The following is a 17,837-nucleotide window of genomic DNA, read 5'->3' as shown; positions in this document are numbered from 1 at the left end:
GATTTTTCTCCAGGTTTCTGGCTCTCCTGACTGTCAGGTGGGTATAACAACCACCCAGCGCCTATGGAAGGCTCTGTGCAGAGCCTGCAGTTTCTGGCAGTGGTTGAACATCCCATGTTTGCTTCAGCAATGACAGAGCACTGGATTTGGAGTCCACGGACCTGAATGGCCACTATTACCAGCAAAAGGAGTATGTCTAGAGCTTGGCACAGCGCCAGGCATGGTATGGTGCTCAGTAAAATCTTTTAAATTCATGACTGACTGAATGGGTTCGATACTTGGTGCTGCCATTTACCAGAGTAACCATGGTCAAGGGACCTATCCGCCACGAGCCTCAGTTTCCATAAGTGTCACACAAGGCCGGTCCCGGGGAAGAAGGTGTGGGCTGAAGTTCCCGCGGCCTGAGGTGCCCGGAGTTCCCGCCNGGGGCACTTGCCTGGGGCTGTGGCGCGCAGCTGGCACCCGCTCCGCCGCTGACACACGGTAGCGGGGACACCCGACGCCGCTAGCGACAGGCGCGTCCCAGAGGGACGCTGCACTCGGGGACTCGGTGTGGCGCGACTGACCCGAAGAGCAGAGGTGAGGAGGCGACTGTGTGGCTCAGTTCCCGAGGTTGGCGCCGGGGAGAGGTGGGCTCTTTCTGTGAGACTCCCGCGGATCCGGGAGTGGGCGGCCGCCTCAGTCTGTACCTGGCGCGGGGCCCCGCCCCCACTCGGGCGACCCGAGGCCGGGCCCCGAGGGCACCGTGAGCGTGGGCTTCGCTGCCCTCACACGTTGCCTCGGTCTCCGCCGCATTTTCTGTGTGTTTGTGCAGGCGGCCAGCCCAAGGAGGGAAAATATAAGTTCTCCTTGAGGCGGCACCTAGCAACAGGATTTCAAGGAAGGTGCCCCACGAGGTGGTTCCTGGAGAGACTGAGCTGCGTCAAGTCCTAGAAAATCCCAGGTTGGACGTGGGCTCACTTTAACTGGGAACGGGAATGGCCACGTCTTTTAAAATATTCTCTAGTGCTGTGATAATGAGTAACGTAGAGCCAGAAGCCCTCCGTTGTGGCTGATAATAAATGCGCCGTATAAATTGTATGTTGTTGTTGTTTTCCCACCCTTGCCTGGTATTTAAGCCATGAGGCAGTTGGTTCAACCGACTCAACCAATTGTTCTGTGTAAGAAAGATTCCTCGTGTAAAGATTTATCAGCATCATTTTCAATAGTTCCCTGAAGATATTATGGGACATTCACTTCATCGGAAAGTTTTATTTGCACGCTGTTCATAATTGTAGTTGCATTTATGCAGAGTTTGCTGGTAGATCTTTTACACCCTTGCAAGATTAGGCGCGTTTCCTTGTGTTTCTTGTCGGCACCCCTGGTAGGATAGGGTGGGGCCACTACGTAGAATGGGCACAGCCGTGGCCAAGAATGCTGGACCCACTAGGGAGAATTTTTGAGAGCCTTTCTTGGGTGGTTGGTGCAGGTAACCCCATAGATACTCTCGAACAGTGTGTCCCTGCGGGAGAAGGGGAGTTGAACTGTCTCTGGATGATGTATGCAGCCGTGTCTTCACAAATACTTTCTAAAGAATGCCTGATGATGCTGTCAGCTAGAACCTTTCCTCTTCCTGAATGCCCTTCCGGCCCCATTTTACCACTCTAAATCCTAACCATCCTTCACACTGAGTTTTGCTACTGCTGTGAGTCCTTCTCTGGTAACCCCAGCCCCAAATAGTCAACCTGTGGCTGCTGGGATTCCTGCAGCATTTTACCCACCGGACCTTTTTCTCCTTCCAGAGTTATTTATGTGCATGTCTCATTTTCCCTACTGAAGGCACTAACGGTGGCTTGCTTAGCACAGTGCTTGCAGCTAGAAGGCCCTCTGAAATAATTGTGGGCTGCTATTAAATGTTAAGACTTTTGTTCTTTGAAACAAATCTTTCCTTTGGAGGAGATAGTGTAATTGAAAGGATGTATTGAAAAACATAGTATTTACCATTTATGTGTCCTGCGTTTACAGGCCAACAGAGGAAGTTTTCTTTATACCTGGGAGCCATGCATAATAATTATCTTTGGTCCATGTCTTGGGACCAAGTAAGAGGTGAGACTGAGCTGGGGAGACATTCTTCCAGTCCTTCTAGTAACATAAGCTCCTTGGATGTGCTCCAAGGTTGACCTGTGTCATTAAAAATTCCATGCTCAAGTGGGTTGTGGTGAAGCTAGATTCCAATGAAGGTGGTTGGTTTTCTTTTTTATTTGCAATTGTTCTTAGTCATAGTCTCTTCTGGGTTTTTGTTGTATACTTTAAAAAGTGAATTTGATGTGCAGTTTGTTACTTACAAATTTCTAAATGAATAAAGGATAATTGAAAAGAATTGTGCATGTTTTTTTTAGAGCAGAGAGCAAGGATGTTTCTCATGCTTGAATAAGAGGAGATATTTGCAAAGAGTGAGCCTGCTCTGCATGTGTGTGTGTTGGCAGTGCCCGCCTTCCACACACCTGGCTGGCAGGCAGCCTATGGAGGACAACAGCTGCTTCAGTCGAGACTCCTCTCTCTCTGCCTGGGTGACCTCTGCTGGGGATGAGTCGGGGGAGTAGGGGATTCCTAGGGAACACAACAATTAAGAGCTTCTGGATTTAGAAGGAAACATAGGGAAGAAGGTAAAAAAAGGCAGTAGTGGCTTGTTTGATCAAGTTGCTTTCCTGCCAACATTTGGTTGAGATCTTGGCATTGAGCAAGTGGGAATTTGGTTGGAGAGAGGGAAGGCAGGTGATAGGGAGCATGGCACCGTGGTAGAAAGGCCTGAGGTATTGATGGGATTAGAGAAGCATGTGTGCCAATTATATGGGGTCTTCAGAAAGGGAGTTGGATATGGAGAAGTGGGGAGAGTAGAAAAAAGATGATGTCAAAGATGTACTTTGCCATGGGCCAACCATGGGGCCTAGAAAGGAAGAGAAAACTCTCTTCAGCATCATGTGGTCTTTTCTGCTCTCAGGGTGCAGAACTCAAACGTATGTTTCTTAAAGTTATACTTCATCTGTGTTATGGCTTAAATTGGTTTTCATGGGCCAGTTTGGAACCTAGCCCTCTATAGCTGTGCTATCAGCATGGTAGCCACAAGCCACATATATGGCTATTTGCTTTAAATTCAAATTAGGTAGAATTAAATGAAATTAATGAGCCACATTTTCTTTTCCTTTTTTTTTTTAAATATTTTTATTTATTTCTAGGAGAGAGAGAGAGAGACAGCGTGAGCAGGGGAGGGTCAGAGAGAGAGGGAGTCACAGACTGAAACAGGCTCCAGGCTCTGAGCTGGCAGTCAGCACAGAGCCGGACGTGGGGCTCGAACCCACGAACCACGAGATCATGACCTAAGCGAAAGTCGGACGCTTAACCGACTAAGCCACCCAGGCGCCCCTAATGAGCCACATTTTCAAGAGCTCAGTCGTTACATGTGGCTAGTTGCTACTCTGCCAGACAATGAAGATACAGAACATTTCCATCATTTCAGAAACCCTGTCCTGGAATATTGTTCTAAAGGGTTCATGCCTGTTAATCGCCATGATACTGATTGTCTGAACCACATTTAGTCATAAATTTAAGTGTTCCTGTTTATAACCCTCTAGCAAACCTATTTAGATGCAAATCATGGCAGGAGTTGTTGTTGGTAACAACACTGCAGCGCTTAGGGCATGCCAGGCAGTGTTCTAAGTACTCTACATCTATTAACTCATTTCATTCAAACGTTAGGCAGCAAGTGCCAGAGACCTGCTATCCCTTACCTGCAATTCTGAAATCAAAACAAGCTCTGAAAACTGGTTTTCATGACTTTGGATACATGGTCTGAGATGACATGAGGTTGTTACAGTCTTTATTTTTCTCACCTGGTGAGAACTAGTCATACATTTTTATTTCAGAAAGAATGGACATGTTTGCTGTGGATCCTACCAACAGTGTTATGCAAAATATGGTACATGGTACTGTCTTACCATTATAAAAGTCAAAAATCCTCTGATTTGGATAAAGGAATATGGGCCTCCATTTTCATGTCCATCTTGAAGATGGGAAAACCAAGGACCTAAAAGGCTGAGTAACTTTCATGGAGTCATAACAAGAAAGTGCCAGAGCCAGTAGTCAGTCAGAACAGGCTAGCTTCAGAGTCCATTCCCTTGACCACTGTGCTGTCCTACATCAGCCTCTGGTCTTGTTACCAGAAACAAACGAGTGGCCACTTTTTTGGCTAACGGAAGCCAAATAGCTGTAACTCAGCTCATTAGAAAGTTTCGGGTAGGGCTGTGGCTAAACTGTTTAGCAGTTGAGGTTGAGCTGCTATGAATAGTTAAACCACCATAATAGACATGCTTAGCGGTTGTTTGCCTTTCCCCTTTCCACCTTGTGCCAATCATAGCTGATTTTGAGCCATTCACTGGGTAAAAACTGATAGAAAAAGAGGTCATTCATTGTGGTATTGGTAAAACTACTGGGCCCGTGTTGAAACCAGTGGCATGTGGCAGGTTATATGCTTGTAACTGTTATGGGGTAGAAGGCAGGGGGGATGATTTGATCCTGGTGTATACTGACTGCTGAGCACTCGTGGGGCCATTCTGGTGGCCCCACGGGTTCTGAGACTTCCTGGTATGGTTTCAGAGGATCTGGATCCATGTGACTCAGTTGGAAGTCTCTTCAGGGGAGACTGTGAGTTCCTGTCTTCTTTTTGGAGGTTGACTAGAACTGCAGACCTGGCTCAGGGTTGGGAATGGACTTTTCACTTTCCCTTCCCAAGTGATGCCTTCCTGGTGGTCCCTTCCTGGGTACCTTTGAAAAAATCCTTAATTAATCCCAAGGTTTCTCCTTTGAGTATAAAAAAAAAATGTTCTGAGTGCTCCACTATCTTTGTGGATCTTTTAGTATAGGCTCTGCAGGACCTCTGTCTCTCTGTATCCAGGGAGCATTTTGCCTTTTATGGCACAGTCTCCGAGGCCCCTAATTGTCATGGTGCAACCCTACCCCCCAACCCCTAAGTTATAATGGCTTAAGGTGTAGGGAAAAGGTACTCTATTGGTGAAATACAAGAGGACTAGAATCAAACTTACCTGGTTTATATAGGCTTTACCACCTACTAGCTGTGCAACCTTAGACAGAAAATTATCCTTTCTGTGGGGTAGTAATTTTACAGGGTTGCTGTGAGACCTGTGTAAGATAATTTGCATAGTGCCAGGTACATAGTGTTCAAAAAGTTAGCTACTAATATTGTTGTTCTTGCCCTCTGGGTCTACCTTAGCCTTGCCAGTGTGCAGTTTTAGGCTTTGGAGAAGTATGTGTCATAGGCTGAATAATGCCAATAGTCTCTTAAAAGTGTCCAAGTCTTAATCCCCAGGACCTATAAATATGTTACTTTACATGACAAAAGGGACTCAGCAGATGTGATTAAAGATTTTAAGATGAGGAAATTATTTGGGTGGGCCCAGTCTGATCAAAAGGGTCCTTATGAAAAGGGAGGCAAGAGGATCAGAGTCCCTAGTAGGAGGTAGAAGTTATGAGGCAAGGAATGTAGGCTGCCTAGATGCTGAAAAAGGCAAGAAAAAGGATTCTTCCCTAGAGCCTCTAGAAGGGAATGCAGCCCTACCAACCCAGTGTAGACATTTGACCTTGAAAACTGTAAGATAACAAATTTGTGTTGTTAAAGCCACAAAGACTGTGGCAATTTATCATATTAAGAAACTAACATGGGCATGGAAGAGAAACAAGAAAGTGGTCAGGAGTGAAATAAAAGTTCTTGTAATAAGGAAGCAGGAACAGCCAATACCTAGTGCAAACCTAGGTACTGTCCTAAGTACTTTACATGTATTAACCTGTCATCCTCATAGTAGCCTTCTGAGATAGGTGCTTTTGGTATCTGCAGATCAGAGAAGAGGAAACTGAGGCACCAAGAGGTTAAGTAACTTGCTCAAGTTTACACACTTAGTAGTGGCAGAGCTAGGGTGTGACTCCAAGCAGTCTGGCATTTTTAAGTGTTACCCACACTACTCCCCAAAGCAGGCATTTCTGTCTGCTTAGTCTGATAGTATCAGCCTCTAAATGGTATGTTACTGTATGGAAAGAAAAGATAGTATTTGAATCCGTGAGAAGGAGGGCAGTGGAGTCCCCCCAAAGTCCCCAAAGCCTGGTACTGAAGTGCTTAGTGAATTTTTGCCAGTCTGTCTCATGATGTGTGTGGACAGCTTGAAGCCGAAGGACGCCGGCTCTGGCTCCTGGAGCAGTTCTTGTGCTGGTCTCCCTCTCGTTCCCACCTCTGTTCTTACAGCAGCCTTGCTCACTCACCACAGACCGCTGGCCCTGGAGTTCTGTTGGCTCTGCTTCCCACCTCTGCCTGTTTATTGGATTTGCCTCATTCCTAACTCTGCTCCAGCTCTGAATTCCACCTTCTCCTGGCCCCTCAAATGCTCAAACTTGAGATTGGTTAGTGTCAGGGACTGGATGGTGAGTTACCACTGTGACTGTTGGGGTCAGGTGGAGGGTTATTTTTGCCTTTTTCCTTTGGTTTAGTTGGCTATTGTTGGTTTTCTAGTTGTGCTTCTTTTGTCTCTCAAGCACATAATTCAGAGTAGTATTGGTTGGGACCAGTGATTTTCAAACTATGTTCCAGGAGTGTTCAAGGCTTCTGCCAGGTAAAGGATATGGTGGCAGAAGACCTCAGCCCTTCACTCTGCTTCTGCCCTGCAGCCCTGCTCTTACTAATTTTATTTATATATTGAAGCTCTGCCTGAGATTGTGCTGGAATGGCAGTTCTATTGCTAGAGAGACAGAGAAATTTGAGAGGAACTAACCTGCCTGTTAAGGCACTCTGTATAAGACCTTTAGCCCAGAGACTTGGCTGTGCAAGATATATAACTCTGTATTTTCTCTAATTGCATTTTACAAATTTGGAATCTGGATGCATGTTGCTTAGATCTGTTTACATCCTGGCTCTACTACTAATATGCACTCCGCATAACCTTTGTCTATTGGGACCTAAACTTCCTCAGTTATGTAATGGGAGGGGCAATAATAGAATGTACGTAATAAATGAGATGATTCCTATAAAGGGCTTAGACAGTGTCTGATACACAATAAAAATTCAAGAAACACTAGCTTTCAGGATTGTTTTTATTAAGTCTCCCAGTGGCACAACAGAAGCAGCACCTAGCCTCATGTTTTCACAGGCCTCTGCTCTCCTAAGGGGCTGCAGCTGGGTTTGGCTGTTCCTCCTCTTTCCACCTGGCTACCATTGAAATTTCCATTGTCCCTGACCGCAGGTGCCTTCAGGTGCAGTGACACGAGACTGCCTCTCATGGGTACATTAGTCTCACCTCCCCAAGGTCTCTGAGGCCTCACTGCCTTCTGCCAGGAAGCAGGGTCTCTGCTACTTTTAGGATTTGCAAGACATTTCTTCTCTCCTCCCCTGCCTGCCAGATGTAAGGGCTCAGAATGGAGGGGCAAAATGAAATTCTAGTCTCCTCCCTGTTTCTTCTCCAAGGCATTTGGTCCATAATACAGACTGAACACTGTTCAGTCCTTTCCTCTCTACTCTTAGGACTTAACAAAATATAAGCATGAACGGGATGGCTAAGCTTGACAGGGTTATTGGTCAGACAGTGCTGGTCAGTGCCATTATCTACTTAGTGGTAGCATTGCTGCACACTCTGTGGTGTGGTCTGCTATGTGGTAGCCCCAACAAAATATGCTCCATTTATAAAAATACTGGAAAGTCTCCTTTAAGAGGCACTGATTATGAGTCCTTACAAGTCCAGAGATATAACAAAACACAATGATCATTTAAATATTTTTAATGCCTTATAAGAACAGCTGCATTATAATAATAAAACAGTAAGGCTGCAATATTCAGAATTAAGGAAGAGGCAGAAGCAAGGAGAGACTCTGTTTTGATGACTTCATTTTAGGTTTAAACTATATAATATCACTGACTATGGAAAATCCAGGGAATGGAAAAAAATCATTGGGAAAAACACATGTGACTGAGTGCATACTATACACATCTGGGATTAAAATATCATATAACAGAGTTTAATTTGGATATCACTGGATTTGGTTCAAGTTACTGTCATTTCTAAAGAAGTTTCAATTCATTTGTTATTATTAATAACATGAACTCAGGTTTCATTGATGAAAATATTTTTACCTATGGTATGTTTGGCTGGAGGAATTGAAGCCCTCTCTGGTAGTCTGGTTTGTCAATTTCAGAGAGGTGGTTAAAATTCACAGAAGTTAAATACTTCTGGCATGAAATTGTATTCCCCCCACCCCCTCAAGGCAGAATGAATTTGGATGACAGGGCAGAGCATAAACGTCATACTGTCTGCAGCTTTGTTAACTGCTGGGGTCTGGGTCTGAACAGATTCAGATTCACTTCTTTGCCACTCAGCAGGCTCAATAGTCCCTAATTCAGCCTGGTTAACTGCGTTTGAGGTTTTTCTTTCATCGTGCCTCCAGCATGGTTTTAAAATTCACAGTGGGAGGGATTGGTAAGACTCCAGGCAGTTGTGAAAGAAATATGCTTAGTTATTATTTGAACCTAACAGAGGAAGGTAAGAATTTCTTGAGCTATTATACATATAAGCTAAAGAAATTTACAAAAAGAACTCCAAAAAGTGACCGTCATCTACTAACATGCAACATAGCAGTTGGACAGCCTTGCAGGTTCTCCCATGACCACCCCTTGCTGACTGAGAATGGGCAGGGCCTCACCAATGCCAAGTCATGGGATGGCTAACAACAGGTGAAGTGTGTTCCCGACTCAGGCAGGCAAGCCCAGATCAAATTAGTTACAGAGCATAAGCGAGTGTGCTTATTTCTAGCCATGCTAAATAGTTCTAATGAATTATCACTATCTTAGCATACATCTAAAATATGTCACCTATTTAGGAGATACTAGTTAAAAAGAAAAATAATCTTTAATCGAAACAATTTTATTTTAACAACTAAAATTCTGCTACTTATTTTTTATCTTTAATTATTAATGCAGACATTATATACCCATTTATCACTTGTTTATTACTTTTTTATTATGTGCTATAGCATCCAACAATGAAAACTGAGGGTTAGAAAGGAGGGGTCCAATTGTCTCCCCCTCTCACTTTTAAAGTTGAAAGAACTGGTCTCCTGAGAGACTCAAGGATTTGACCAAAGTCACCTAGCTGAGGAGCAGCAAAACTGAGACCTTTGTTTCAAACAGAATTAAGACCATACTGTAGATATGTAATACTCAATTTTGAATCCTGGATTCTCTGCCTGACATCCTGTCATTAATATATTTCTACATCACAGGCACCTGGGTGGCTTAGTCGGTTAAGCATCTGATTTTTTAATTTAATTTAATTTATTTTTGTTTTACAAATAGTTTATTGTCAGGTTGGTTTCCATATAACGCCCATCCCCCACCCCCACAAGTGCCCCCCTCCATGCCCATCTCTCCTCTCCCCCCCAACATCCATCAGTCCTTAGTTTGTTCTCAGCATTCAAGAGTCTCTCATGGTTTGCCTCTCACCCTTTCCCCCACCAATTCCCCCTTTTTCTCCCCCATGGTCTTCATTAATTTCCTCCTATCCTCCTTNGTGGTTCATTAGCTGTCAGTTCTTGGAATTTCTTTGGAGGAGAGCTCTTTCATTTCGTCATTTTAATTAGCTTTCTGGCTTTTGTTGGTTTTAAAGACTTGTTATGTTCTCTGCACCTGTGAGCACTGCTGTATCCAACAAGGCTCTTTGACTGTCCAGGGCCTATCCTTTCAGAGAGTGTTTTTTTGTTTGTTTTTTTTTTTTTTTTTTGGATGGTATCTCTTGGTCTCTCTTGTTGAGACCTTGGTTATTTTTTTTCCTACTCATAGATATATTTGGGACTTTCCACCATGTGTACTCTGGCTTGTTTCTTGAGGTAGCCCTGGAGAAGAAAACAGACAGACAAACACACAGGGAACAGAGGCACACAAACGCACAGACAAATCCAACTAACCTGCAAACTGAGAGGGAAAACGCAAAAGTTAAGAGAAAAGACGGAGGAGGGAAGGCGAATAATAGAAAAAACATACATAAAAAGGTCAAAGAAGAAAACCGATGGACAAAGAATGGTTTAAAGCATATTACTGGATTTCCCAGCTACAATTAAATAGCCAGGTGTATGCAGTGCTGGTTGAAGAGCATATGGAAAGAAAGAGAAGACAGGGTGGGATGAGGCAAAATTGGAAATAGAATGAATAGGCAGAAGGGATAAGAAGCTTTTTTCAAAGAGCTAGAGGGTGGAATATGTTGGAGAGGTGGGAGAAGGACGCTGGTGTTATCCAGAGAAACTATATAGTGTGATTACTCCTGAGAGACAGAGATGAAAAGGTTGGTAGGTGTAGAATTTACATCTACAGAATGGACTAAATGTGACTGTTTAAGCAAGTCGGTGACCAGAGTTAATCAGGTCAGTGTTCTGGGGGGGAAAAAAAAGGAAAAAAAATTTAAAAAACTTCAAGTAAAAAGGTAGTTCAGCTCTCAAGCAGTGATGGGCATGGTGTGATCCAATGCGTCAGGAGGGAGTTCTGCCTTGGCGGTTGTGGGGAGAAGAGTGGCGGCGCACCAGTCCCTTCCTGAACCAAGCGCTGCACCTCACTTTTTTGAGTGTGTAAACTCCCCCAGCCGGGTGCGCAGTCAAAGTGGGTTGCGCTCTTTAACCCAGGCCAGGCTTAGTTTCCAAATCCCATTCCGCGAGCCCCACTGGAAATGCAGTAGACAGAATCTCGCAGGCGATCCCCTCAGGGCAATTCCAAGCCTCTTGCCTCGCCCTGGGGGTGGAGCCAGAATCGCTGTTCCCTTCTTCTCAGGGTCGGGTTGGCAAGCATGGGAGCATGGGCGGGGGTCTGCCTACGGGGCACACTGGGCCCGCTGGAGAGAGAGAAACCAGGTCCCTCTGTGTCTCGTCACACGAAACACAAACTCGCGGGCAAATCTCCCAGTTTTTAAGCTCTTCGCCTTCCCTCTAGAGTTCCTGCCAGCCAGGAGTGCGGAAGCCTGGTATGCACGCGCTCGGCTCCTTCAGGAGTCAGGCCAGCAAGGAGCACAATGGTGCAGAGGCACGCAGCTCATCTAAGGGTCTAGCCAGCCAGGAGCACCAAGAAGTGGTCAGCGCGCAGCCCCTCTGGGACGAGTTGGCGCGTGGGGACCTGGCGCGCAGGGATTTAGTGCCCACGGTCCTTCTGTGCCCCAGTGGAGGTTTTTCTGTTTCTCAGCGACAGGGACCGTGTCTTGAGCGGTTTCAGACTCTCTTTTTCCCCTCTCACTCCCAGCAGAGGGGGATCACACCCGTCCCTCGAGTCTCCAATCCCAGCGATTTTATCTTCCCCAGTTCGCACTCAAGTTAGAAGGCTTTCTCAGTGGATTCTTCGTCCTTTTTCTCCCAATCTCTTGGGTTCTGTAAGGTTTCCTATGGCTTCAGATCTCTTCTGTGTGAGATATGGGGGCAAGTGCAATGTACGGAGCTCCCTACTTCTCCGCCATCGTGCCCCCTCCCAAGCATCTGACTCTTGATTTCAGCTCAGGTCATGATCTCACAGCTTCATGAGTTCAATTCCTGCATCAGGCTCAGAGCTGGCAGCACGGAGCCTGCTTGGGATTCTCTCTCTGTTTCCTCTCTGCCCCTCCCCTGCTCATGCTCTCTCTGTCTCTGTCAAAATAAATAAATACAGTTAACCACAATAACAATAACAACAACAACAACAACAAGATGTTTCCACATCATATTTCAATGGTTGGGTCTCATTCTATCATACGGTCCCGTGGAAGGCTTATCCATTCCCCTACTGCTGGAAATTTCACCCTGATTTTCTTCTATTTAAATACCTCTTCATTACCTAGATCTCTAATTCTGTCTTTAGCACACAGCCCCTGGGAGTGGAATTACCACAGGTCAAAGTGTAAAATTTTCTTAGAGACTCCTGATACATGCTGCCAAAATGCTCTCTGAAAAGGTTGTACCAATTTGTGCTCCTACTTATGATATACTAGAGTAGTCTTTCCAGTGGATGTCAGTGAAAGATACCAGAGTTGGTATTTCATAGTTTTAATGTGCATTTCTTAATTTATACTAGAAATAAGTATATATATTGATGTATATAACACATCATTGTGCTTTCTCTTGGTTGTTTAATTGTTGTTTTTGTCCATTTATCTTTTCTTAACTTGAGACTTCTTAATGAATTAAGAATATAACATTCTTGCATCCTATCTTTGTAAGTATTTTCCTATCTTTGTCACTTGATGCTTTTTCTCTCAACTAGCATTTTTTCCTGATTGCAAAACAATACATTTATTTTGGGAAATGGAGAAAAACACAGTAAAGAAAGTCCAAAAATCACCCACAATTCTACTATCTAGAATGATTACTAACATTTAGCTCATGGATTTCTAGACTTTTTTTCCCATTTTTTTTCCCCAAGAGATCATATTTTCATGTTTTATAAGTTTTCACCTAACTTTAAATCATAATTAAGCAGATTATGTTTACCCCCATATGGGGTACTATATACAAATATTAATGAAGTATCATATTTTTGAAATGTTTAGCATGTTTTTTAATATATAGAAAACTTTATTTTCCATATGGCCAGGTGGATCTAGTCCTCCCTGATAATTACTTCCATGGCCTTTAAATTTGTAGTCTTTATCTATTTTCTGTGATTATATTTTTTAGCTTTTCAGGCTTAAAAATTTTTTTAATGATTACTTATTTTTGAAGGATTGAGAGACAGAGTGTGAGCAGAGGAGGGGCAGAAGAGAGGGGGACACAGAATCTGAAGCAGGCTCCAGGCTCTGAGCTGTCAGCACAGAGCCTGACGCGGGGCTTGAACTCACCAGCTGTGAGATCATGACCTTAGTCAAAGTCAGACGCTTAAGTGGCTAAGCCATCCAGGTGCCCCTAGCTTTTTAGGCTTTTAGTTACATTCAACTTTTCATTTGGAATAANCTGAAGCTCCAACCTGTTTTCTAAATATTTATTTTTCCTTAATACTATATTTATTCCTTATATATATATATTTATATTCATTATATAATTCCTCCAAACAATACATATATTGGATAACCCTAAGCAATTTCTAATCTCTTCTTGTATATTCTAAAGTCAGTTTTAGGCCCAAGATTATCTTCAAATGATTGAGTACTTCACTGTATTAGTTATGTTAGTTTTATAATGTATATTAGTATCACATAAAGGGAGTTCTCTTTCATTATAGTTATTCAAGTTTTCCTTATTATTGATTTTTTCCTTATTCTTGCAAATTAAATTTTGAGACATTTTGTCAAATCTCAAAAATCCACTGAGATTATGACTGAAATTGAAATAAACCTATATATTAATTCAAGAAGAATGAGTATGTTTATAGTAATTAGTCTTTACATTCTGGTGTGTTTGTTTTTATTTATTTATTTTTTAAATTATCGTTGAAGTATAATTTACATACAAAGTTATATTAGTTTCAAGTGTGCAATATATTGATTTTACAATTCTGTACATTACTCAGTGCTCATCACAAGTGTTGTCACCATTTGTCACCATAAATGTCATTACAGTATTATTGATTATCTTCCCTAGCCTATATTTTTCATCCCTGAGACTTATTTATTATACATCAGGAACTTTATACTTTTTAATCACCTTTATCTATTTCACCCATCCCCCACCCCTACCTCTAGGTTGTTGTCTATATATAAGGGTCTGTTTGTTTTGTTTTTTAGGTTCCATATACAAGTGAAATCATATAATATTTGTCTCTCTCTGTCAGATTTATTTAACTTAGCATAATGCCCTCTAGGTCCAGACTTGTTGGATGGCCAGGTTTTATTCTTCTTTATGGCTAAGTAATATTCCATTGTATTACATATATTACATATATTACATATTCTTTATCCTTTCTGTATGTTTTTTAATGTACTCAAGTTTACTCAAATTTATCTTAGTTAAGTTTTGTAATAACCTTCCCCACAAGTAGTGATTATTTCTCTTGTGAATCAGAAGTACCAGAGTATTATTAACTAAGAATAAGGATCATAGACCTTTTAATTTAATCCTGATCTTAATGGAAATTGTTTTCATATTCACTAAGAAATATAATGTTGTCTTTTGGTTTTAAAAAGTTTAAATCACTTTGAGAAAGTAATTTTGTAGTCATAGATTTTAAAAAAGAAATAAAAGGAAATTTCATTATGTCACATGCCAGAGGATAATCTTTGAGGTGATATAATGCTTTTTTCACATTTAACCTACTGGTGTGTTATATTAACAAATCTCCTATGATTAAACCGTTTTTCCAGTCTTGTTGTGGCAATTTATTATCAGTGTGTTAATGAATTATATCTTTAAGATAGAGATTAGCCTAGAACCCATTTAGATTTTACTTTGAAATTCTTTTTGGCTAGCTTTATTTTAGCCATGGTCATCAAAGGCTGGTGTTAAAATTAGCTGCTTCTCCTGGATATGCATAGATTGGATTCCAAGGGACCCCCTGAGCTTTCCTGAGAGTGACAGGGGCAGCCTCTGATGTGGTGAGCAGCTAGAGATGCCATCTGTGTGGCAGAGAGTAAGGAGGATAAAGTGCATATCAGAGATTGGTTAACTGGGGCTCTTCCTGTGTTGTGAAAATGCAATCAGTACCATTTTTTTTTTTAATACTGGGGACACTAAGACACATAAAAAGGAAGAAAGAAGGTAGTTACAAAGCTTAAAAATATTAGATGGTAAATACGTTAAGTATATATTTGACAGCCATAGGATTGAGAAGCTGACCCCAACATGTAGCTACTGTGTGCGTATCTTTGTGGAGAAGTTGGGGAGAGTCTGAACCTCAGATGTAGGGGGTGGTTGGTTGTCTCTTCTCACTTTTGCTACTTACATGTCACCGTTCATTCCCTGCCTCCTCATTCTTTTCTACAATTTTGTTTTCTCCCAAACTTCTTTTCTTATCCATTCATCATTCATATACTCAGAGGTCATGTTGAGTCACTCTTGTGTGTCAGGCACTGTGCTGGCTGATGGAATAAGCAAGACCCCCAAAGCTGCTGCCTAACCTGGGCTTACCTGAGCGAGGTGGTAATGTAGGTGAAAACCTGACAACTTCTGTGATTTGTGAAACAAGAAATTACTCTCTCCCTTTCTCTATAGCTCAGACATTTATTTATGTGTGGAAGGGTCGTATAAGACCTCATGAGTGATAAAAAATCATTTATGAGCCATAAAATATGACCAGATTTTGTTAAAAGGGCTTGGTTAAAACTGTGGCTCAACTCATGGGAAAGACACTTCTTGAGCTGCTACTTGGTGTTTCCTTGAGCAAGTCATTCTCACCCTCATTTCTTCCTTTTGGAAGACTTTTTTTTTCTTCAACTTGAAGAATTCTGGAAGTGAGGGCTGCTAAGCTTGAAAAACATGGCACATTCCAAGGAACAGACTAGAATGCACAAGAAGAGGTCACCTAGTGACTGGCTCCGTTCAGTGCAGAGGCTCATGGGAAAACTTGAGAGCATGCCCAGGATGCTGGTTGCTATTGTATTGAGGAAGGCACTCAGGTCCTTCTAGAATAACTAGTTTACATAAATGTTTGACTATTGATTTACTGTTTTATTACACTTTTTGAAAATGACTACTATCGATTGGTTCTGTAAAGAGGATGTTGACTGTATTCCTAATTTTAAACCCATAATTTGTCATCAAAGAGCTTTCAGTTCAGTTAGGGAGACATAAGACACAAATACTTGAAATTTTCAGTGTTCTTACAAAGAAACAGTGGAGTCTCTGGCCATTTGTTCCATGACTTGAGTCCAGGAGAGAGAGCTCTGGGTTGGAGTTTTCTGGTACAGGATGAGGGCTTGATTGATGCATGGTATGGCTTGATAGAATGAAGGGAAAGGTGGTTCCTGGTTGGGAAAAGGTGAAGCAGTCCTCAGGAGGTTTGTTCACAGGAGAGCGTTAGTCGGCCAGGTGGCCAGGGTCTCCTTTGAGGCCTCTCTTTGTTTGCCTGAATAAATGCTGGGGTTCCTTAGGGTACATCCACCTCCATGAATTGAATTTCACCTTTGTATCAGTGGTTCCAGATCTTTCTATGCTCTTCTTGAGCTCCAGACCTGCATATCCAGCTGCTTGTGTGACATCCTCCCAAAACTTGTGTTTCAAATTGAGCTCGGTCTTTTCCCAAACCGATTCCTTCCATGTTCCATGGTCCTTATTGCAATGACTCACATACCAATGCCAGAAGCCTCAGCTCTCCAAGGCTACCCCTTCAGAGTCCATGGTCTCTTAGCACAGTGGGCTTCCCCTTCCCACTTCAATATCTGCCTTTCATGATAAAGCCTGTGCTCCATGAAGTCAGGGGCAGGTATTACTGTCAGTGCTCTCCTGTCTCCAGCCCCAGCACAATATTGAGTCTGCAACAGATGTTGATTGATTGTATGAAGTGAATTACCTGTTCAAACTGCCTCCTAAATATTTCTCTAGCTAGGCAGACCCCGGTTTGAAATCCAGCTTTACTAGCTGGGTAATGTTGATTCAGTTATTTTTTAAATTTTATTTTGAGATAATTTTTGATTTACACAGCAAGCCATTTTAATCTCACCTTGCATCAGTTTCTGAAACCATAAAATGGACATAATTATTGTACCTACCTCATAGATTTGTGGTGGATGAAATGAAATAAAGCATGTGAAACATTATTAGTGTGTTTGACAGGTGCATACTCTATACCATTACAAAGTTAGGTTTAAAGCTAGAATGTTGAAGGGCTTCAGTGCAGGTTAAGAGGTGTGTATTTTATCTTTTTGAAAGTGAGGATCCATGAAAGTTCCCAACCGTGGTGGAAAAACCACGAGTTCTGGAATCAACAGACAAAGGTTCAGATCAAAATCCCAGCACTTAATAGCTGTGAGGGTTTTTGCAAATTCTCAACTTTAGTTTTAAAACCTCCAAAATTAGGAGGTTACCTTGTACCAGGAATTGTTATAAGGTGTATGTGAGATGGTATATGAAAAACATCTGACACTAATTTGTTGTTGTTGTTGTTGTTGTTATTGTTGTTGTTGTTTTTAAGTTACTTTCTTTCCTCCAGTGATAAGCTCCAGATTCCCTTGAAAAGAGATCTATGTGTTTGTCTTTGGCTCAGCTTAGTTTAACATTTTTGTCAGATAATTGAATGAAGGCTTATTTCCTAAATTTGCAGATGATTCAGATTTGGGAGGATACCTAATACAATAGGTGATGGAATGGAGGCTCAAAATTATCTCAGTAGGCTGACATGGGAAGTCAGGCATCTAGCTGGTGGATCAAAGCAGTCAAGAGCAAGGAGATCATTTAGAATGCCATTCCACTAGTCCAGGTTATGGGTGAAAAGGACCTGAACTGGGGTGGTGTCAGTAACAACAGAAAGGAGTTAACAGTTGGGAAGAACTTTTTTTAAAAAAACATTTTAATGTTTTATTTATTTTTGAGAAAGAGAGAGCACGAACTGGAGTGGGGGAGGGACAGAAGAAAAGGGGGACAGAAGATCTGAAGCAGGCTCCAGGCTGACAGCAGGAAGCCCAATGCGGGGCTCAAACCCACGAACCGTGAGGTCATGACGTGAGCTGAAGTCAGATGCTCCACTGGCTAAGCTACTCAGGCGCTTCAAGAAGAACTTTGGTGAAAAATCACTGGAACATAACAGACAGTTAACTAGGTGGATATATGGATAAAGAAAGCTAGAGATGAATGGGAAGTTTCCTTTCTTGGTTCCTGGGAAAAAGAAGGTGTCGGTTAATAGGAAGAAGTTAGGCAAAGGAATTGAATTAGGGAGAGGA

At 42.4% G+C, this 17,837-nt stretch overlaps 1 protein-coding gene across 5 annotated transcripts in view; it reads left to right on the top strand.

Annotated features, from left to right (window-relative positions):
- Positions 1-538: 538 nt before the first annotated feature.
- Positions 539-17,837, top strand: part of PLCE1 (phospholipase C epsilon 1) — a 335,601-nt gene continuing 318,302 nt past the window's right edge. For all 5 annotated transcript variants that reach the window (XM_077779680.1, XM_077779674.1, XM_077779665.1 and 2 more), the window contains exon 1: positions 539-579. The gene's annotated coding sequence lies outside the window, so the exon portion shown is untranslated. The remainder of the gene's footprint in view (positions 580-17,837) is intronic.

This window comes from Crocuta crocuta, unplaced genomic scaffold (assembly GCF_008692635.1).
Source record: "Crocuta crocuta isolate KB4526 unplaced genomic scaffold, BGI_CrCroc_1.0 scaffold170, whole genome shotgun sequence".
NCBI lineage: Eukaryota > Metazoa > Chordata > Mammalia > Carnivora > Hyaenidae > Crocuta > Crocuta crocuta.
Note: the sequence above shows the minus strand (reverse complement) of the source record. Positions and strands in the feature narration are given on the sequence as shown.